Source organism: Xyrauchen texanus, chromosome 28, assembly GCF_025860055.1.
Source record: "Xyrauchen texanus isolate HMW12.3.18 chromosome 28, RBS_HiC_50CHRs, whole genome shotgun sequence".
NCBI classification, from domain to species: domain Eukaryota; kingdom Metazoa; phylum Chordata; class Actinopteri; order Cypriniformes; family Catostomidae; genus Xyrauchen; species Xyrauchen texanus.
In genome coordinates this window covers 18595043-18609930 of record NC_068303.1, presented here as the reverse complement: position 1 = coordinate 18609930, position 14888 = coordinate 18595043, and positions in this window count along the sequence as shown.

Below are 14888 nucleotides of genomic sequence, written 5' to 3'. Positions count from 1 at the left end.
GGAGTATTTCTTCAGAAACTCCTTGCATTAAATATTAAGAGCGCCTGGAAAGTTGGATTTTGGATGCATCAGCCTGAAGTAGTGTTGTTGAAAAGAGAGAAGTGAAGCGGATATCGGAGGAGAATAGATGGAACGGATTTGAGAGTGAAGTGATGTGATAAACTCCCTTTTGTGAAATAGTGATTCTATTTTGTTTTGGTGAGTGAAAATTCAGATATTAATCTGATTCATATAAAAGATATGATTAAAAGATAAAAGTTGAGTTTGAGCTGGCCGCGTGCAATGCGTGAGCTGAATTGAGTAGCACGTGGGCCAAAGCTACCACATGTAAAGTAAAAAAAAAAATGCAAATTGTGTCATAAAATGTGAGCAATTGATTTATAATCATTGAGGAGTTTAATAAATGTCAAGAAGTTAGATTGATGTGTTATTTTGGACATGTATATGATTTGTTACAAGAATGTTTGAATCTGAGATTAATTATTGTTCCATTGCCTTGTCTTTTGCAAGGCTGAGTTTTTTTTTTTTTTTTTGTGAGTTCTGTTCTATCCATGTGAACGTGATTCCTGTGAGAATTCCTGTTTTTGTGCCGAGTATAATCTCCTGGAGGGGAATCGTCTGGTTGAACGACATGGTTATACGTGCACAAATGGTGAGCTAGCTGCCCTCGGACCATTTCCATTTTGATCTGTGCTTTGTGACCGTCAAATGGTAGTACAATTCTGATTTTCCTTGTTTTTTCGGACACGAAAGACTATTTCCTCGGATTTGTTTGATTTTTGCCCTTTTTTTTTGCCCATCGAAAGAGAGTTACATGACTCTCTGAACTGAGCCATATGATTCACAAGCTCCGATCAATTGAGTCGTTTGATCATTTGTTTAGCTGAGTCAAATTGTTGGGTTCTGTATTTCCAATTACCGTTTTGTTTTGAAAAGAAAAGTGAATTATTGGAAGAACTTCTATATCTGAATTTATTTTGGGTCAAATTGGTATAATCACATTTTTTGTACATTGGGTTTCGTACATTTTGAATGTAATGTTTTATTTTATAATTGTAATTTTCTTTGGCTAATGTGAAAGAGACAGACAAAGTGTTGAGTTTTGAGAGTCCACTATATTTACACATTGAGTGAAAAATATGAAACCTCATTGAATTGAAGCCGTTGAGTTGTTGAATCTTTCAGCCTAGAAGAAAGTAATAGAAGAGTGATGACAGTGTTTTCTTTTATTTACTTAATGTCATTGATTGATGTGCATATGTGATTGATCACAAATGAAACAGTCTTCAACTATTCACTCACCTGCATTCGTCATTTACTCCCTCCAGTAGACGTTCCTTACTTCTGATTATAGTGGCTCATATTGAATATCATTACTGGGTGTAGCACATCAGTTACGTTGTGTGCTACACGCTACACACTCTTCCAATTGCAGCCTGCTGCTGTCCATTGGCGAGAAGAAATGCTTGACCACCACAGGGCTGATATAACTCGTTCTTGCCAATCTGTTCCCAGGTTGACTTTTTAATGAGAGAGAGTGTACTACCAGTATCTACCATAGCTGTACAGTATCGATCTTTTAAAATAATAGGGATGGTGACAGTCTTGACTCCAGTTATGGCTGAATTATGGGAAGTTTGGACTATGGTCGTACTGGTATGACAAGGTCTGTAATGAACTCAGACTGGGCGTTTGTTGAGAATCCATGTGCAGAAGTTTTATTGAAGCAGTTAATCCAAAACGACAGGCAAAGCAATGGTCAAAGGTGCAGGCTGGGTTCAGTAAACAAATATAGGCAGTCCAAGAAAGCAACCAAGGCAAAAACAGTAATCCAAAAACGTGAAATCCAAAAGGCAGGCAAAAGGTCATAACATGAGGCATAAACAATGGCAATGGAGAGAACGCTCAGTAAGGCAGGAAAAACTGGCAATACTTCGCGAAGTGTTGGTGGAAAGCATGGCTCTATATATATATATATCAAACAGGAAGTGACTGTAGAAGAAATTGAGTGATGTCAGTATTCAGGTGAGGGCTCCCTCTGTTGGTTGGAGGGAGCAGATGTTACAGAATCCCCCCCTCTATGAACACCTCCAGGTGTTCTTCGACTGGGGCGTCCCCTTGGTCTGGGTGCTGGGTGATCAGGATGAGTTCGATGAAAATCATGGATAAGAGAGGGATCCAGAATGTCCTTGGCAGCTACCCAGGATCTCTCCTCTGGTCCGTAGCCCTCCCAATCCACCAAATATTGCATCTGGCCTCCTCTTCTCCTTGACTCAATGATTTCCTTTACCAAGTATGCTGGTTCTCCATCAATCTCCAAGGGTGGTGGAGGTTCAGGTTCCATGGGTTCGGGGCCACTCGCAGGGTGGACCGGTTTTAGCAATGATACATGAAATGAAGGAGAGATACGGTAATTAGCAGGAAGCTCAAGTCTATAGGTCACAGGGTTTATCTGTCTGATTATACGGAATGGACCAACGTACCTGGGACTGAGCTTCCTACAAGGTAGCCGTAGACGCCAAGTCTGTGTGGAAAGCCAGACCCTCTGGCCTGGCTGATAGTTAGGGTGGGGACGCCTCCGTCGGTTCGCTTGGATTCTCTGAGAACGAATGGCACGTTGAAGCCTCACATGAGCGCTGTCCCACACCCGCTCACTCCTTCTGAACCAGTCATCCACCCCTGGTACTGTAGAGGGTTCCCCAGACCAAGGGAACATGGGAGGTTGATAACCCAGTACGCATTGAAAGGGGGTAAGTCCAGTAGAAGAGTGGGTTAGTGAATTTTGGGCATATTCAGCCCATGGAAGAAATTCACTCCATCTCTGTTGTTCTCGACTACAGTATGACCTAAGGTAACGTCCAGTCTCTTGGTTCAATCTCTCCACTTGACCATTCACCTGTGGGTGGTAGCCTGAGGTTAAACTAACATTAATGTCCAACAGTCTACAAAATTCCTGCCATACCCTCGACGTGAATTGAGGACCCCCGGTCCATGACAATGTCCTCTGGCAATCCATATATCCGGAACACATGATGGAACAAGGCAGTGGCTGTTTCCATGGCAGTGGGAAGACCCTTCAGTGGGACAAGACGACAAGCTTTAGAAAAGCGGTCAATGATTACCAGAATAGTGGTGAAATTGTTAGACTTGGGTAGATCTGTGAGAAAGTCTACTGATAGATGGGACCAGGGTCTCTGGGGAATAGGTAGGGACTCCAGTAGTCCAGCAGGTAGTTCCTTGGGGGTTTTAGACTGAGCACATACAGGACATGACTTGACATATGAAGTAACATCTTGAACTAAGTCTGACCACCAGAATGAGTTGCGTAATAAGGCTATAGTTCGTTGAATACCTGGGTGTCCAGGCTGAGGGAAGAATGCACCCATTGGATCACACGTTGTCGGAGAATGCGTGGGACGTACTGCTTGGTTGGTGGGCAAGAAGGTGGGGAAGGATCTGTTTGCTGAGCTTGTAGGATCTCATCCATGATGTCCCAGCGAATGGGGGCTATAACCAATGAAGGAGGGAGAATAGGATCTTGGTTATTTCGAAAAGACATAGGTTCGTACCTTCTAGACAGAGCGTCTGCTTTACTGTTCTTGCTTCCAGGGCGGTAGGTAACTGTGAATCGGAATCTGGAAAAGAACAGAGACCAGCGGGCTTGACGTGGATTGAGTCTCTTGGCACTCTTGATGTACTCCAAGTTCTTATGGTCTGTGATAACTTGAAATGGATGTTCTGCTCCCTCTAACCAGTGTCTCCATTCTTCCATAGCAGCTTTCATAGAGAGTAGTTCCTTGTTACCTACATCGTAATTTCTTTCAGCAGCAGTGAGTTTACGAGAATAGAAGGCACATGGGAACATCCGTCCTGGCATACCATGCCGTTGAGAGAGAACAGCCCCAATGCCATAATCGGAAGCATCTACTTCAATGATGAAGGGTAATTTTGGATCAGGATGCTTGAGGATGGGTGCAGTAGTGAAGCGAGTCTTGAGGGTATTGAAAGCAGTGTTAGCAGATTCGTTCCATAGAAGTCTCTTGGGTTTGCCCTTGAGTAATGATGTTAGAGGAGCTGCGATGATGCTGTAATTCCTAATAAATCTTCTGTAGAAATTTGCAAAGCCAAGAAATCGCTGAAGTTCCTTGATAGTGGTAGGTTGTGGCCATTCAGTAACTGCTTTGATCTTGGATATATCCATCTCCACACCGTGATGACTGATTATGTAACCTAAGAAACTAATACTAGTGCTATGGAACTCACATTTTTCAGCTTTGACGTAGAGCTGGTTCTGTTGGAGCCGAGTTAGGACTGTCTTGACATGTTGAATATGCTCCTCCTTTGTTTGGGAATAAATTAGGATGTCGTCAATGTAAGCAATGACAAAGTGATTCAAAAGGTCTCTGAAGATTTCATTAATAAAGGACTGGAAGACAGAGGGGGCATTGACTAGACCAAAAGGCATAACTTGATATTCATAGTGCCCCCTAGTGGTGACGAAGGCAGTCTTCCATTCATCACCTTCTCTGATTCGAATAAGGTTGTAGGCACTACGAAGATCTAGTTTGGTGAAGAAATGTGCCTCTCTGAGTTGTTCTAGTGCTGAAGGAACAAGAGGAAGTGGATAGCTGTTCTTTAATGTAATTGCATTGAGACCTCGAAAATCTATACATGGTCTAAGTCCGCCATCTTTTTTCTCTACAAAGAAGAACCCTGCAGCTCCTGGAGAGGTAGAGGGACGTATAAAACCTGATGCCAAGGCTTCTTCAATGTAGTTTTCCATGGCTTGAGTTTCTGGGAGTGACAAAGGATAAACCTTACTTTTAGGAGGAGTAGTATTTGGGAGGAGCTCAATGGCACAATCCCATGGACGATGGGGAGGTAGTTGGGTTGCATTTGCCTTGTTGAAGACCTCAGAAAATTCTGAGTATTCAAATGGAATCAATGTCTCTGTGGAGGTATCTGGGCTTTCCACACTCGTGGTGAGACATGGGAAGGTTATCCTTGAGTTGAAACAATGCTCTTGACAATGGAGAGACCATTTGGTGATCTCACCTTGATTCCAGGAAATACTAGGGTCATGGATAACCAACCATGGGTGACCGAGAATGATCTGGTTCTTGGGGAAGGAATAACATAGAATGAGATATTTTCAGTGTGAAACAGTCCAACTTTTAGAGTTATTGGGAAAGTCTGCTGTGAGATACCCTGTCCAATGGGTTTGTTGTCAACTGCTGTAATATCAATAGAAGGGATGCATGGCAGAGTGGGGATTTTTAGTTCTTGGACCAGATCTTCATGGATTAAATTGACTGCGGCCCCAGAATCCACTAACGCTGAAACATAATGTTCCTTATTTGAAACCTCAAGGGATACAGATAGGGTGAAATTCTGACGACGAACAGTAAGGAAATTTTCAATACTCACTGTTCTCCTTGAGGTGTTGTTGGTTCGATTGGGACAGGTTTTGCACTGATGATTAGGTTGGCCACAGTAGAAACATAGATGCTCCTGCAGACGGCGATGTCGTTCCTCTGGTGACACTCTAGTATAGCCAATTTGCATGGGTTCTGTGGATTGGGGCATGGAGAGTGTAACAGCCTCAATTGGAACAGGCGCCATTTTGACCTGTTTGGAACGGGGTTTGTTACGAATGAGATTATCTAGCTTAATAGCCATGGTGATATACGCAGACAAGTCTGTGGTTACATCTCTGCATGCCAATTCTGCTTGTAATTCATGGTTAAGTCCTTCTCGAAACACTGTTTTAAGTGCCACATCGTTCCATCCACTCTGGGCTGCGAGTGTTCTGAATTGGATAGCATAATCAGCGGCTGATCGGTTACCTTGACGTAAATGCAACAACTGTACAGAGATGTCCTGTCCTCCTGCAGGATATTGAAATACATCTTGTAGTTGTTGTGCAAAATAGTCAAAAGACGTTCGTAACCGGGAGTCATTGTCCCATACAGCTGAGGCCCAATCTAATGCCTTTCCAGTAAGCAAAGTCATCATAAAAGAACATTTTGTAGTATCATGACGAAATGCTTCAACTTGATTGGAAAAGTAAATTCTACATTGACGTAAAAAGCCTCTGCACTTTTCAGCGGAACCATCAAATTTGTCTGGTAGTGAAAACCTTACCGGCTCAGCTCTAGTTGACGGAAGAGATTGAATGTAATGGGTTAAATGTTCATTGACTGCTCGTAGGTTGGAAAGTTGGTCTTGAAAATCCTTTAGTATCTCACTCTGGTATGCATAGGCCGTCTGGAGCTGTGATACCTCTGCTGGATTCATTTCGGGCGAAGTATTCTGTAATGAACTCAGACTGGGCGTTTGTTGAGAATCCATGTGCAGAAGTTTTATTGAAGCAGTTAATCCAAAACGACAGGCAAAGCAATGGTCAAAGGTGCAGGCTGGGTTCAGTAAACAAATATAGGCAGTCCAAGAAAGCAACCAAGGCAAAAACAGTAATCCAAAAGCGTGAAATCCAAAAGGCAGGCAAAAGGTCATAACATGAGGCATAAACAATGGCAATGGAGAGAACGCTCAGTAAGGCAGGAAAAACTGGCAATACTTCGCGAAGTGTTGGTGGAAAGCATGGCTCTATATATATATATATCAAACAGGAAGTGACTGTAGAAGAAATTGAGTGATGTCAGTATTCAGGTGAGGGCTCCCTCTGTTGGTTGGAGGGAGCAGATGTTACAAGGTCCTACTTGGAGACAGCGAGCTGATTGAACTTTCTTCTTTTGGTCAGCTGTATTAACTTGACTCCAATACCTCTTAGACTCTTCAAAATCCCTTTCGATTTGTGTGCCAATCCTCACTAGTTCAGCAACATCCTTCACGGTCCCTCTTAACAGACTAGCTAGACGAGGGTTACAGTTTCTTAGGACAGCCTGGATAATGTCTCTCTTACTCATTCCACTTTTCCATTTCATACATAATGCTCGATACCGGTAAGCAAAGTCCCGAATACATTACTTAACCCCTTGTTTCCTTTCTTGTAATCTTCTAATAGCTACGTCTTTGTAGTCTTCACTTAAGAAGGACTGCAAGAAGACTTCTCGTAACTGCTTCCAACTCCTCACGTTTTGCCGTTCTGCCAGCCACCAGTCTTTAGCGGTACCTTTGAGTACAGCAGTCAAAGCAGCCATAATTTCCACATCACTGAGAGGTCGAACTGCAAAGTACTCTTCACATTGCTCAATGAAGTGTACAGGATCCTCTTTCTGAGCGTCACAGAAGCTAGGGAACTCAAGTTTAACCGGGGGATTGTACTGCATGGATGTGTGACTTTCTGGATACATTGAGGGAATGTTCTGTACATTATAAGTTTGATTTTGAGAAGCTGTATAAGGAGTAGAGCAATTGGGAATAGTCTGTCCGGAGTTATACAAGCGAGCATTGAATGATTTGAACTTTTGTTCAATTTGGACATCCCTCCGTTTCAAACAGTCAATCATGGATTTCCCTAAGTCCCTTATTGCTAGTTCCAGTTGTTCCTTCATTCTATCTCTCTCTCTATCAAAACGATAGTTAATTTTTTCCTTCAGCATTTGACACTTGGATTCCAACAACTCTTGAGAAACACACTCCCTCAACCTCTGTGTGTTCTCTTCCCAGCTGCCTTCAAGTGCAGTTAGTCGATCTGATAACTTCTCTACTATCATTGTTGTTGTTATTGGTGTAGCTTGGTCATGCTCACTTTCCCATTCAAGTGGGGGTGGAGGTAGAAACCTTTCCTGCACATCATCTAAGCTATTTTCCTTTTCCTCCTCTTCATCAATGTACACGTTGCTGAATGTGTGCATTAACTCACCCAATGGGTCTCTTCGGGTAATAAATGTCTCAGATGAGAAATCCAGTTCAGGACCATATTCATCCTCTCCCAGAGCAGCCTCACTTGCCATACTGAAACATCTGAAATATCCACTGAACACAAGAGATTATAAATGCCTACAGGTCCCTGTTCGGGTGCCAATATGTAACAATTCGTCTAGTATTCACACCCAGACTAATTGCCACAAGATTTATATTAGGGAGGGAACCGCCGGCTATGCTCTGTGTTAGTCTAAATACTCAGTAAGACAAGAAATAGATGCAAAAGTGAGTAGTATTTATAAAAGAAAGAGGTAAAGAATACATACCACCATAAATACATGATAGGAAATCACACATATCATGGCCAGAGTCAAAGCATTTCAACATAGAAGGAACAAGTCACACATCAACAACACTATTTACAAAAGCAGTGCAAAAGTTCTTATCTGGATAGGCAGAAATGACGAAGTCCTTTCTGTTGTTCTTAAGTGCACGAAAGTCTGGAAACGCAATGGCTGGAATCAGTTCGATATAATCCATCATAAACCATGCGAGCAACTACACTTTTCTCCTTGTACACCGACCCAGAAGATTCTGAGGAGGATAGAAGTAAGGTGTCCTGGGGTTAAACAGTCCTTTTGATGTGTAATCCTCCTGAATATTATCAGTAAGGACTAAAGAATCCTTATTGACTGAGCAGAAAATCCCATAGATTCCCAGTCTGGACTCTTAAGAGTGGCATGCAGACACCATGCTGTTCCCAAACAAATCTCCCTTCCTTCTATCATTGCCTTACTGATATCCTAGATCAATAAGCACACTACCTCCCCCTAGTGTCAGGTAGTAGCCTTACATACCAAAGGGAAACTAATGTGACAGGCCAAGACTGTTATAACGGGTCCTGAAAGGGAGAGAAGGGAAAGAGTCTCTGATCCGTAACCAGATGGCGATATTGCTCTATTTTAGAATGCAAGCCGCCAATAAAAAAAAAGAAGAAGAATTCTGGCAGGTGGTATTGATTAGCATCTGCAGAGCGTGTGGCTTCGCGTGGAGCCAGTTAATTCCAAACAGATAATCGTATAGTTCTTTCATCTCATTTTGGTGTTATGCGTACAGTATATAATAAGTAAGTGAAATTTATACACATTGTATATCTTGGGGTTGTTTTGAATTGGTATTCATTTAAAAGAAGAAAAGTATGTGATTATCATGCCTGTTTATATTCACAGTCTGATTGTTTGTGTATTGGTATTTGCTGCTATGTTGTATATGTATGGTACATGTGATAATTGAGTGATTTATGGGTAATTTTTCAGTTCATACCATGCTTTCCTGGTTTACTTTAATTCCTTAATGGACACTTTATATTTGACAGACAGAATATAATTGATATGTGGATTGCATATAGTCGGTACTGGGGCCAGATGTAGGCATTGGCAGCGGTAGACTGAGCCCACCTAAATGAGTCTTGCCCACCCAATCAAACATTTTGGAAACTTGGTTTTAAAGGGGCGGGCTGTGCATTGGAAACATTAAGGTTGGGCAAACTAGGCTGTAGACTGCCCAACCAATCACAAAACAGCACAGGAAATGTGTAGTGTTTCTATTTTATCATTGGCCGAAAGCAATGACACACTCAAGAAGCGGCTGCTGCAAACCAGAGAACCCAAGACATCATGCGTGCGAGAATGGTAATAAGAGATATTTTTTTTTGCAATGCATAGGGTTTTAATGCACATAAAGAAGCCTGGTGCGGTCTTGGAGTGCAGTGACCACGTGGCTGCTGTTAATGTACCACATGATCCCTCTTATCGAATAACTCCCTGACACCCTCTCCCTCTACATCAGCTCTCCAAAATCAATCCCCTACTAGAGTTTTGTACTGTATGTTTTCTTGTCAATAATTAAAAAAAAAAGCTTCCAAAATCATGCTGCGGGTATTCATGAAATAATTATAAATATATGGACCTGAATTATAAAGTAGTGATCTGCGCGGGATGTATTTTCAGACCTGCTCCTCTCATTCAGAGATTCCCTCCCACTCCCACAAAAAATATGTAGTCTAATATTTTGTCCCACTCCCACCTGCAAGAACGTTTGTTTGTTGTTTCTTGTTTGTCATTGGGTTTTAAACTATGTTTGCAATGAAAATAACCTGCTTATTACATTTCAGTCAAACAGAAAAGTCAAACAAAGAATCATCATTTAGTATTATATAATTACTTCTTTAAGCAGTTCCCATCTGTGTCAACTTTTAGGTTCTTAATCTAGATCTCTCCATTTAATATATTTCCTTTCACTTTTAACTCGGGGAGGGGCTCTCTGCCGACCGCCTGGAGTGGGAGAACCGCTGCCAGGGGTGGGGAGACCCCTTCTGTTCCCCAAGAAAGCGGAGGGGCGCGGCTGTCATCCATTAGAGGGTGGAGGAGTGGCCGAGCAACAAGCTACGGCGTATCGGAGAACTGGCGAGTAATTATTTTTTTTTTCATCTCTCTCTCTCCTCTCTCTCTCCCTGTTGATCCGCATGGCCTTTTCCCTCTCGTTTAAATTTTACAGTGTTTTCTTTGGGGGTACTACACTTTTACAGGAAGTACCCCCCCCATTTTTAATATTTCTGTTTCCCTCCCCTTGTCCCCTCCCTCATCCAGGTAGACAGGGATGACCTGACGGCAGACGGGGCTTAGGGCACCCCCAGGGAAAGGCTCCCCTGCCTGAGAGAACGAGGGAGGAATGTGACAGGGCGGAGGGCGGGGCTGCACTGCAAAAAATGATTTTCTTGACAAGTATTTTTGTCTTGTATTCCTGTCAAATTATCTAAACTTTCTTAAAACACGATTTATTTACTTGTCAAGCAAAATGGGATAAGATATTAAGTCTTGTTTTAAGATAAATCTGACTAAATTTAGTGAACTTTAGACTCAAAACAAGAAAAAAATCTGCCAATGTGGTAAGCAACATAAACTTAATTTAAAAGGAAAACAAGTTTATTTTGCTTATCCCATTGGCAGATTTTTTTCTTGTTTTGAGTCTAAAGTTCACTAAATTTAGTTAGAGTTATCTTAAAACAAGACTTAATATCTTATCCCATTTTGCTTGACAAGTAAATAAATCGTGTTTTAAGAAAGTTTAGATAATTTGACAGGAATACAAGACAAAAATACTTGTCTAGAAAATCATTTTTTGCAGTGTGGGTCGTGATTATACACACCCCGTCCCTTATCAGGCTAATTAAGACTCCGAGAGGGATAAAGACCGATTGCGGACGGTGGTGCGACAAGAGAGAGATCATTTATGGACATGTCCATTGTGTGTGTGTGTGTGTGTTTGTCTTTTGTTTAAGTTAATCATTAAAGTATTGTTTATATCGCCAGGCCGGTTCTCGCCTCCTCCTTTCCATTGAACTGCTTTAAAGTATATTTTTCCTGTTATCCCAACAGTCTGCCATACTTATCTCCTCGCTAGAGCCGCTTGTGCTAACTTGGACTGCTTCACAAACGATGGTCAAAATGATGGTCAAAATTGAGAAAAGGTCAATGAGAATTGGCGTGTGGAATTTGCATGCCACTCCCCCGGACATACGGGTATAAAAGGAATGCCGCTTGTAAACACACACTCAGGTGTCGCACTGAGGATCCGAGCCAAATACCCGGCCATTTCAGCGGTTGGATCAGTGTTGTGGCAAGAGGGACACAACATCTGATTCTCTCCATCAGGGAATGGAGGTTACATCAGTAACCATGATGTTCCCTATCTGAGTGAGTACTCGACGTTTTGTTGATGAGTTGACAATTGGGGTCCCAATGGAAAACGCCACAAGTGCTGAACCGTTACACAGACTGGCGGAGCGAAACGGGCAGAACTCTGTGTGCCTCTTAGCCAGCGCAGCAATCCGTAGCATAACTACCCCAACACACTGGCAGGCAAGAAGCAATCCCCTACACCTTGGGGAGTGGCTAACTGCTCAGAAGTTCAAGGACTGGCTGGCCCGGCCACAGTCTTTTGCTATTGTTCTCTCCGAAAAAAGGAATGAAATCGTTCAGCTGGGGGCCATATAAGGTCCATGTTGGGGGGGTCCCCTCCAAAGAGGAGGACACCACGGAGACCACACCCAGCCCCAAGAAGGGGGGGAACTTCAAATTGGAATACAACACATGGCCTTACTGGGTCGGCGTGGAAGCACGCTGTGCGGAGCGGCACCGGGGTATGTCCTACCCAAGGAGGGGAGGAGTTACTACAAACATGGTGACCAAGGACAGAGGGCCCTCTGCACAAGGAAGACAAGGATTACCAGCAGGGAAAACATTTTGCAGAATATACATCATACAGGGTTACCTAAGGAGACAACCAGCACATTTGGAGTACTTACCTCAGTATGGGGGTCTAAGTGACGCACGTACTGGGGCGGCGAGTCTCTCTGAAGATTCGTCGACCAATGCGCTAAGAAGGAAGAACATCCAGGGTTCACAATTTTTGGGGAATGCAACTGGGAAAAAAAGCGCACATCTTCACCTCAAGGGAGGGGAAAGGTGCTATGCACAAGCGGTACACCTGGCCAGCTGACCCGAACGTACCTGTTTGTGTCACCTGATAACACACGGGATGATACTGGCTCAATCCTGAGGTTATAGAACCTCACAAAGGTGTTAGGTGTTGCCCAGCCTGCAGCTCTACAGATGTCTGCTAGAGAGGCACTGTGGGACAATGCCCAAGAAGTCACTACGCCCCTGGTAGAGTGGGCTCGCAGGCCAGCAGGGGGCGGTACATGCTGGGCATGGTATGCCATAGTAATCCTCAGGGGCTGCCTCCTCCTGGGGCAGCACTTGCAGGTTCACCACCTGATCCCTAAAAGAGGTCGTGGGCACATAGCCCAGTGTCTATGTATGATGTGAGTGTAAGCCGAACCGAACTCCAGGCATGGTTCGCTGACAGAGAACGCCTGCAGGTCCCATACTCTCTTGATGGAGGTGAGCACTGTCAGGAGGGCAGTCTTTAACCCTCTGGGATCGACAGACGTGCCGGCGTATCCTGCTGGATTTTTTATTATTCTTAAAATACTCCGTAATTTTTGGGCATACAGATAAGTTTAAGACATCATTAGAGACTATAAAGGGTCTACTTTTATTTTTGTACACTCACAAAAACAACAAAACCTTGTGCTTTTGTTAAATTAAGAAAATAAAAAGGGTGCGCTTACAAAAATGAACTGAAACTCCACGAATACTTATCACACAAACATGAAACATATGTCTAAAGAAAGCTTAAAATGTTTTTATATTCTTATTTTATAAGATTAAAATACTTTTAAATAAAATAATTCAAATTTAAAACAAATATTGTCCTGCAATGTAATCTGTATGAAACAAAGCGATTTCTCCTGGCTCATCTAATTATCAATAATGTGATCACACCCATGGGCAGAGGGCGCTGTTGATATAGTTATGTGCTGAGGCAATCAATGCAAATGGTAAACTCCCCTGACTGTGCCTTAAAAAGCATCAAGTTCATTCACATTTCTGCGTTTTTGGAAGATGGTATGATACACAGGTGAGGAACTCCTGGATAGGGACGAAGAGTTAACATTTTCCTCAGAAGAAGAGCGGGACTCCGATGAACATTTGCATTTTGAAGAAAGACTTGATCCAGCCAAGGATGCAATTTCAGATGAGTAAGTCATTTAATTTTACTTCCATATTAGTTGACATGCTATTTTATATAAACATGTACATATTTTACAAGTGGGACTGTTTCCAGACTTGCCAGCCAGGATTCAGAGTATGGAAATTTGAAATATGTCCTAATAGGCAAGTTTAAGTTACAATTAAATGCTGTTTTGGCTAAAGCATGTATTTAAATTGTATGCTGTATGATATAAATATGATATGTTATCCATCCATCCATCCATCCATCGTCAACCACTTATCCTGTGTACAGGGTATGATATGTTATATGATATAAAAATATGAATGTTTAGATTATATTTTACCAAGTGTTTATGCTGCCTCATTATCATCAACGAGGCTTGTGCTTGCAAATATCTGTTTGGATGTAAATGTGTCAAATGTGATGTAAATATGCCCATTAAAGAAAATTTGCATATTAGAATGATTTCTAAAGGATCATGTGACACTGAAGACTGAAGTAATGCTGCTGAAAATTTTGATTTGATCACAAATTGTATTTTACAATATATTCAAATAGAGCACTCTTCTTTTATATTGTAAAATGTGTTCACAATATCATTGTTTTTACTGTATTTTGGATCAAATAAATGCAGTCTTGGTGAGCAGAAGAGACTTCTTTTAAATGGTAGTGTAGGTCTTTTGTAGACTTTACAAAAAGTATTTATGTAAAGAAAATGTATAGTCAGAGGATAATGTGAGTATTTGCCAGACCGAACTCCAGGTAGGTGTCTCTGACAGAGAACGCCTGCAGGTCCCCAACCTTCTTGATGGAAGCTAGTGCTAACAGGAGGGCCATCTTCAAGGAGAGGGCCTTGATCTCAACTGAGTCAAGTGGCTCTAAGGGGGGTCTCCGAAGGCCAGAAAGGACGACTGAGAGATCCCAGGAGGGGAACAGACTTGGCCGGGGGGGAGGATTGTCTCCGGGCACCTCTAAGGAACCTGATAATCAAGTCGTGCTTACCCAAGGACTTGCCGTCCACTGCGTCGTGGTGGGCCGTGATAGCGGCTACATATACCTTCAAGGTGGAGGGGGACAGGCTTCCCTCCAGCCTCTCTTGCAGGAATGAGAGCACTGACCGAACTGCGCATCTCTGCGGGTTTTAGGCTTGGGAAGAACACCTATTTGCGAACAAGCGCCACTTCAGGGCGTAGAGTTGCCTAGTGGAGGGAGCTCTGGCTTGATTGATCTTGTCTATCACTGCAAGTGGTAGGTCACTCAGATCTTCTGCGTCCCGTCCAGGGGCCAGACGTGGAGGTTCCAGAAGACTGGGTTCAGGTGCCAAAGGGTGCCCCGTCCCTGAGAAAGAAGTTCCTTCCTCAAGGGAATTTGCCAGGGAGGCGCTGTCGTGAGGAGCGTGAGATCTGAGAACCAAGTCCGAG